Below are 6,079 nucleotides of genomic sequence, written 5' to 3' on the forward strand. Positions count from 1 at the left end.
AACCCCTCGTCAAGCCCTCAAGCCTGTAGGTATGGAAAAACGCCTCGCAAGGTCGAAAATTCTTCTCAACTAGCTTAAGAGAAAGGCCTCACTCGCCTGATTGTTCGCCACTTGACCTTGCAGTGTTTGGGCGTTTAAAGGGGATGTTGTCAGAAGTCTAATACAAGTCCAAGGACCAGCTGAAGTCTACCGTCAAGAATACCTGAGCCAACCTCGACCAGATCTTCATCACCAAGTCATGCAGCAAGTTCCAGTCCAGGCTGGAGTTGGTAGTGGAGAATATGGGTGGCTATATTGAATAGACATGGGTCTAAGACTCTCATCTTTCATGTTAAATAAATTAATTCGTCGACCACTTTAAAAATTACAGAATTATTTAACTATTTTTAAAAATTTCAGAGTGTTCAGTTTCAGACGCGCACACCTGTATAAATAAGTTTTATTTATGACAAATTAGAATAATTTTGGTAGTTGTAGGCGGAGTCCGTATAAATCTTGGTACTTCCTACTCCCTTCACCAAAAAAGTACGAACTCCGACCTTGCAGCCCTACCACTGATTCCATTATTTTTTTGCTTCCAACAATGACCTCAAAAACAAAAAGGAACGAATTGAAAATAGGCACAGATGTTGTAGAGTGTTGCATCAACTTTTGACCCTTTTACTTTTTATGAACAAAAGAGGTTCCAATATCAAATTGCTACATCAGCAATGGGGAATAAATATTCCACTTTGACTGCCTTGGCGACTGAAAATTCCGAGCACCTCTTCTTCATATTCCCGTTCGTGCGGCAATTAATTAACAGAGTGGATGAGACAGTGAAAATAAAAATGGAACTGCAAAATTACGAGTGTGATTGGGTAGTGTCAAGGGCTTCAAGTCACCCACGAAAATTCAAAATAGTGGCCTTGATAGCAAAAATACAGTCAGTCATCTACAGTGCAAGCACTAAATGTAATACATTAAGGGATGGATAAAATTGTCAAGATATCAATATAAATGACGGAGAGTTTTGATGAAGCAACTAGCTCCGACTACACCAAAGAAGGAACTTACTCCAAATCTGCAGATCTTCCTCAGACGGCATTTTTTATTTGATGTTTGAGGAGGTTTGTCTATTGCTGTATTCGAATGGAATTAAACTTCTTTGAAAATGATCCATCATCCATGAAAAACAATGCATTTCCCGGAGGGGATTTTGTTGTTGCTGTTTTGGAGGGGGGTATTTCTGTAGTTTTGGTTTTATAGACTTAGTTTTGGGGGTTTTTTGAAAAAAAAAAAAAATTTTATGCAAGAAAATTTCAAAAATCCACAGCTGTTTCCAAAAAAATATATTTTTGATAAATTTTTTCAAAAAATCTACAGATGTTGACAAAAAAATTTCAGATATTAAATTTTTTGGAAAAAAAATTGTTTTTTTCAAAAATCCACAGTTGTATACAGAAAATTAAATTTTTTCCCAAAAATTTACAAAAAAATTCAGATATTAAATTTTTTGAAATTTTTTTTTCAAAAATCCACAGCTGTATACAGAAAATTAAATTTTTGTAAATTTTTTTCCAAAAAATCTACAGATGTTTACAAAAAAATTTCAAATATTAAATTTCAAAATACAAAAAATTCAAAAATTCACAGCTGTTTACAGAAAATTAAATTTTTTGGAAACATGTTTGAAATATTAAATTTTTTTGAGAAAAATTTCCAAAATCGATAGCTTTTAACAGAAAATTAATGTTTGCAAAAAATATTGAATTTTTTTAATTTTTTTAATACAAAATTCAAATATTGAATTTTGTAGAAGGGGTTATACAGCCCCTCCAGCCTACGCCCTGCGGACGTCCCTGATTTTGACTCCAGATTCGACGCAAATCAGTCAATAAGAATCCATTAAGGGCGACCTGAAAAGTGTATCGGTCTCGAAGCAAGTTTCAACTCTAATATATGAATGTCTAACATACAATATAAATATTTAAGATATTGTAACATGACAGTGTAAGATTGAAAATAAAGATTATGTGTAGTTGGAACTAAAACTGAGTTATTTTGCTATGTTTAACTTCTTACAATAAGAAATGATGAAATCTATTTATAAGCGTTTTTATTTTGAGTTGTGCATTAGGCCGGTTTGTTTTTCAACTTTTATCAAAATTTCCTTTTCCGATGATGTCATCTTTAAGTAGCACATCCAGGTGCAAGTTTGATAGATGACAAAAGTGTTATTATCTAAATATTTTAAAGGGGAATGTTTGTGTGTTTTTGTATGTTTGTTCTTCAATCACGACCACATCAATGGATGGATTTTCCTGAAGTTTTTCATGTAGGTTTATAAGGCTCCAGACCGGCTTCGGTAACATGTTTTTGGCCTTCAAAAGCGGTCTTTCAATAGTATTATTTAGCACTTCACCTGTACAATCTGAGTACCGGTGTATATTTCGGATATTAGAAGGGTTCTTTGATGCTCAGGGATGGGATGGTGGAAGAATTTAACCTGGTTCAGGGATCAATAGCCCACAAAACGTGGACGAGTGTGTATTTTGGCATATGAGAAGGGGTTTTTGGTGCTTAAAATGTGGTAGCAGTGCATTTTAAACTGCCTGGAGGCCCAGTACCTCACCTGTACAACCTGAGAGCCGGGTTGTTTTTTGGGATATTAGATGGTTCCTTGGTACTAAGGGAAGAACTGGTGCAGAAATTTAACTTGCTTTGAGCCAGTAGTTCACCTGCAAACCCCGTGGGCTGGAGTGTACTATAGAATATTGGAAGAGTTCCTTGGTGCCTGGAAACATGGCGCCGGTAGAGTTTAAACTATACCCTGCCCAGCATTTTATCTCTACAACATATGAGCTAAAAAATCATTTTGGGATATGAGGAGAGTTCCTAATTTTACGGTCATTCATTTTTATTTTTATTTTAAATTCAGCGGAAGAGTTCTTAATTCATTTTAATTACCTAATGCCCCAGGCAACGCCGGGAAAACCTACTCTAGTTTGTCATTAAAGATTAAAATACAGATTTAATCATTAGTTTGCATTTATTAGTTATGATAGACATTATTCCAACATATAAAAATATTAAATTTACTTTTTTATAAAGCTACCCTATGGAGCAAAAAACGAGAATATCATTTACCTATTATTCACGCTATACGCAAATTCCCTATTTTTTTTTGCTCAATAACACACTTTTTTTTTTAAATAACAAAAAAACTTGTAAAATACTTTTTATACTTTAGAAAAATCTTGCTCAAAAATGATTAATAATGCAAACTAAACTAAAAATCTATTCTGCGAAAAAAAATTCAAAAAGTAAAAAGTGTTAACCTTTTTTCTTAATTTGATCGAGATGTGAGACCTAAAGATCACCTCGTAGGACAATGCAATTTTGCATAGGTCATTTTCATACAATAGGACATCTTTTCCGTCCTACCCGTAATCGAAATTCGATCAGAGTTGAAAATCAAACCGCTCTATTGTACCTACAACATAAATTGAAGGCTTATTAAGACCAAGCCTATTACATACATTTATTCTTGTGTATTAGGAAGGTCTGTGTTTTAATTTTATTTTTTGTGAATTTGGATTACGGCTAGTACAGAAAATTTGATAAAATGCATAATTTTTGTTTCTCCGTTATTTATTTCGGGGTAAATTGCTTTGACCTGCAAACTTCGTCACAGAAGGAAATTAAACTCGCATATCTAGATATTCCAGTATATTATTTTATCTCTGGTAGGTAAAGTGTATCATAATTTCAAGGTCAGCTAAAGGAAAGAAGTTGATTGGTTAAGTTTTTATTACACCATCAGCGGATCCAATTAGAGTTGAATATCATTTCTATTGTTGGAATTGCGAATTATTACTGTAAGAAAAAAAGACAAATGTGACGTCATGCCATTTTCTTCTCGATACATTTGCTTATATTATGAAGGAATGCATATAAAGAAAACACTAAGTATAAGGAAAGTTTATGAATATGCCCTTTCTTCTATTTTGTAAAGTCGAGGGTGTGTTAATATCTCCTCTAAAAGAAGAATTATCGCCTATTTTTGGTGTAAATTAATTTAAAAATGCATAATGAGATAAATATATTCTAATTGAAATAGAAATACAATTTATAGCAGTAATTCATTTTCCCAACCCCAAAAAAAAGTATAAAAAACAGCTGATATGAATAATAGTCTTAATTAAGAAATACCATTTGTCTCGCTCCCGCCTTCTCCTCAACCTCTTACACAAATCCTTAGTACTAATTATAATGTTTCCTTGATCCGTACTAATTATAATCAATACACATTTCCCATCTCTAGTTACACATATTAATTATAGGTACTTTTTAGTACTATAGATAAGAAGGACCATATTTTTTCAAATATAAGTTGGTTCGCTTATTTAGATATAAATATTCGAGGAAATTTTAGGTAGCGAAACTTCAGATCCGAAACCAAAATTAGAAGGTTGATTAGTTCGAATTTTTTGAAGCATTTACCCAAAACTCGGACAAATAGAAAATGCGATCCTGATATTTATACTGATAACCCATAGTTGTAGATAGATTTGACATACTTTTATTTACGAGTGCTTCCATCTTTACGTTGAGTTTGGAAACTTTTCAGATCGCTCTTGTATAGATGAGTTTAAATACAATTGTAATATTTTCTCATGCCTAATGCTATTTTAAATACTGAATTATCTCCTCTATTTGACAATAATTTATTTTCTCTCACCTCCCCCCAACAAAAATCATATAACAGGCAGCTAATATTACCAAGGCTCATAATTCAGTGGTACTATCTGTTTTGCTCCCGCCTTATCTTCGCCCTCTTTTTTCTATAACAAGGATACCAACTCTAGTATTAAGCAAATTTTGATTAGCAGACTGCATTCATTTATTATAGAAAATTTATTAAAATGTCACTTGTTGGTGGATTGGCGCTTGTACCGGAGTCAATCAATATGTCGTGTTTTATCAAGAAATGGATGTTCCGTGATTGGAACCAGAATGAACCCTGAGAAAGAGGGCGTTGTTCTATCCGCCTGGCTCCATGAATTGAAGGATCAAAAGCATGCATCTTATACGATGGATGTGTCCAATACTGGATAAGTTAATACTCTTTTTCCTAACGTCTTAAAGGGGCATAGAAGGCCTCCAGATATTATTCTTAACAACACGGGTATCGTTCAGGATGGATATTTATTGAAAATGAAGGATTAAGACTTTCATAAGGTTAATGATATCAATTTGAAAGGTACTTACCTCAAGACCAAAATGCGAGTCAGGCTCTGAAAGGAACCCAAAAAGTAGGCTCTATTGTCAATATATCGAGTGTGGTGGAGAAGATAGGCAGTGTTGGCCAAACAAAGTACTCTGCCTCAAATGGTGGTCTCATTTCCTTTACCAAAAATGCAGCACAGGAACATGCAAAGTTCCATTATAGTGAGTGTCTAGGATTCTTTGATACTCCATTGACCAAGGATCTACATGAGCATGTCAAACAGATGGCATTGTTCGAAATTCCTATGGGTTGTTATGGCGAGCCGTAGGATATTGCGGAAACCGTTAAATTTTTTGCAGCATCCAAGGTGAAATATATTACGGGTACATCCGTTGATGTGAATGGAGGGATGTTATGAAGAAAAGGACAACCAAGATATTTATTTATTTGTCAAAAAGCTTATTTTTTTAATAAGTTTTTTTATTCGATCTTAGGCCTCTAGATCGTGTTCCAAAAAGGTATATTTATAAATAAAGGGAGCGGGGATCAAATTGTCGCCAAAATATTTTTCTACAAAAAACAACACAAAAAATACATTTTTTAACTTTTTTATTGAAAATCAAAACTATGACGAGCATATAGATATACAGTAGCCATTCATTCGATATAATCACCATTGGCATCAATAACGGCCTCAATACGGCCTCTGAACCAGGCGCAGGCTCTTCTGACCATCTCATTGCCCATCTGCCGAATACCTCCTTAATGGAGTCCATCAGGCTGGCCTTGGTGCTATGGGGATGTCTGTTGGTATGTCTCGACATAGCCCCAGACAAAATAGTCCAAAGAATTAAGGTCGGGAGAGTT

The 6,079-nt window shown here is 34.1% G+C and overlaps 1 pseudogene; it reads left to right on the plus strand.

The window, feature by feature from the left end:
• The first annotated feature begins 1,131 nt into the window (after positions 1–1,131).
• On the plus strand, positions 1,132–5,630 carry LOC121130429 ((3R)-3-hydroxyacyl-CoA dehydrogenase-like; annotated as a pseudogene).
• The last annotated feature ends 449 nt before the right edge of the window (positions 5,631–6,079 follow it).

Source organism: Lepeophtheirus salmonis, chromosome Z (assembly GCF_016086655.4).
Source record: "Lepeophtheirus salmonis chromosome Z, UVic_Lsal_1.4, whole genome shotgun sequence".
In the NCBI taxonomy this organism is placed as follows: Eukaryota; Metazoa; Arthropoda; class Copepoda; order Siphonostomatoida; family Caligidae; genus Lepeophtheirus; species Lepeophtheirus salmonis.